Below are 2,922 nucleotides of genomic sequence, written 5' to 3' on the forward strand. Positions count from 1 at the left end.
GTTTACCGACTTGCTGTTCATTGTATGCTTTTGGACTTGTCTGCAGATAATGCGTTTTTCCTGTGTATGTTCACATGGAAGGGTGTGGACAATGACGTTCTCTTCTGTATCTCCTTATTTTAGAACAACATTCATAAACAATAAGCTGTGCGTTTTTTAATGCAGTAATGTTGCGCGTTTTTGCCGTGATTTTGGTAACTATTGCAAAAATATACATCACCGCTGTCTGATCATCCTGGGTGTTGTAGTTTTACAACAGCTGGAGGCGACCTATTTGGGGGAAAAAAGGCGTAACTCAACCCCCTAAGAACATAGCGTTTTTCCGTGTTTTGCACTTTTGTTTTCTTCCTCCTTACATTTTAAAAATCCTAACCCTTTCAATTTTGCACCTGCAGACCCATATGAGGGCTTGTTTTTTGCACCGCCAATTCTACTTTGTAATGACGTCAGTTATTTTACTCAAAAATCTACGGTGAAAGCCAAAAAAATATATATATTTGTGGGACAAAATTTTTAAAAAACACGTCATTTTGTAACTTCTTGGGGATTCCGTTACTACGCAGTGCATATTTCGGTAAAAATGACACCTTATCTTTATTCTGTAGGTCCATACGGTTAAAATGATACCCTACTTATATAGGTTTGATTTTGTCGGACTTCTGGTAAAAATCATAACTACATGCAGGAAAATTAATATATTTAAAAATGTCCTTTTCTGACCCCTATAACTTTTTTATTTTTCCGCGTATGGGGCAGTATGAGGACTAATTTTGTTGCGCCGTAATCTGAAGTTTTTATCGGTACCATTTTTTTTGATAGCTTTATATTCATTTTGTTATTGGGATAAAAAGTGACCAAAAATACGCTATTTTGGACTTTTTAATTTTTTTTACGTGCACGCCATTGACCGTGCGGTTTAATTAACGATATATTTTGAGTTCGGACATTTACGCACGCGGCGATACCACATGTTTATAATTTTATTTACATATTTTTATTTTTAAATGGGGAAAAGGGGGTTATTCAAACTTTTATTAGGGAAGGGGTTGAATCACATTTATTAACTATAGGGGGCTATAACATGCAATCTTCTGATTGCAGACATTGATCAATGCTATGCCATAGCATTGCATTGATTAGTGTTTTCGGCAATCGATTGCTCCAGCCTGGATCTAAGGCATGGAGCAATCAAATGACGATCTGACGCCGAGGAGGAAGATAGGGACCCTCCTCGCATCCGCACAGCTGATTGGGACACCACAGTGGTCTTGATCAGCCCGACTGAGCTGCCAGGAATGCTTTTTTTTCTTCTTTAGACGCGGCAATCAACTTCGATCGCTGCTTCTAAAGGGTTAATAATGGGCATCACCACGATCGGTGTTGTCTGGTATTAGCCACAGGTCCCGGCTACCGTTAGCCGACGTGACCAACCCGATATGACGTGGGGTCCCCGCAGGGTACTCCTTTGGAAACATGCCGGGGTCCCTAGCGGTGGGCCGGCAGCGGAACTCTGGGCTTGCAGCTTCCGCCTTCGTGATGTTACGCCATGCCCCCTCTATTCATGTCCATGGGAGGGGGCGTGATGGCTAGTACATAATCGTCATGCCTCCTCCCATAGACGTAAATGGAGGGGGCGTGATGGCTAGTACATAATCGTCATGCCTCCTCCCATAGACGTAAATGGAGGGGGCGTGATGGCTAGTACATAATCGTCATGCCTCCTCCCATAGACGTAAATGGAGGGGGCGTGATGGCAGTACATAATCGTCATGCCTCCTCCCATAGACGTAAATGGAGGGGGCGTGATGGCAGTACATAATCGTCATGCCTCCTCCCATAGACGTAAATGGAGGGGGCGTGATGGCTAGTACATAATCGTCATGCCTCCTCCCATAGACGTAAATGGAGGGGGCGTGATGGCTAGTACATAATCGTCATGCCTCCTCCCATAGACGTAAATGGAGGGGGCGTGATGGCAGTACATAATCGTCATGCCTCCTCCCATAGACGTAAATGGAGGGGGCGTGATGGCAGTACATAATCGTCATGCCTCCTCCCATAGACGTAAATGGAGGGGGCGTGATGGCAGTACATAATCGTCATGCCTCCTCCCATAGACGTAAATGGAGGGGGCGTGATGGCAGTACATAATCGTCATGCCTCCTCCCATAGACGTAAATGGAGGGGGCGTGGCGGTTTGCATCCCAGTCATCCGTCACGGAGCGGAGACAATTCTTTTTTTCCCATCCACAGACCCATATGGAGGCTTGTTTTTTGCACAAACAATTGTTCTTCGTAAAGACACCTTTCACTTTACTATAAAATGTTTGACGTAACAGAAAAATTATTATTTGTGGCAGGAAAATTGAAAAGAAAACAGCAATTTTGCAACTTTTGGATGGTTTCATTTTTGCGCAGTGCACTTGATAGTAAAACTGACATGTTATATACATGTTTCTATTATTGTACTGCTTTAAAAAGTCAAAACTTTTTTTTTTCTACTATTAGTATGCATAACATTGTCTTATTTTGACCCCTATAACTTTCTTATTTTTTCCCGTATAAGCGGGTGTATAAATGCTTTTTATCGGTACCTTTTTTTGCATATATGTGATGTTTTGATCATGAATTTTATTCCACTTTTTCTAGGATGTGACATTACAAAAAGCTGCAATTATTTTTGGGAAACAGCAGGTGAGGGGGACAGCAGGTCATCTGTGAACAGGTGGTAAAGTACACTTCATAGTGTAGTGGAGGCAGGCTTGCGTGAATAGATGGGTCTTTAGGTTGCTTTTGAAGGTCTTGTTGGTTGGTGAGAGCTGGATATGTCGGGGTAGTGAGTTCCAGTGTATGGGGGAAGCTCGGGAGAAGTCTTAAAGGGGTACTCCAGTGGAAAACAATTATTTTTTTTTTTAATCAACT

The sequence above is a fragment of the Hyla sarda genome, chromosome 6 (assembly GCF_029499605.1).
Source record: "Hyla sarda isolate aHylSar1 chromosome 6, aHylSar1.hap1, whole genome shotgun sequence".
In the NCBI taxonomy this organism is placed as follows: domain Eukaryota; kingdom Metazoa; phylum Chordata; class Amphibia; order Anura; family Hylidae; genus Hyla; species Hyla sarda.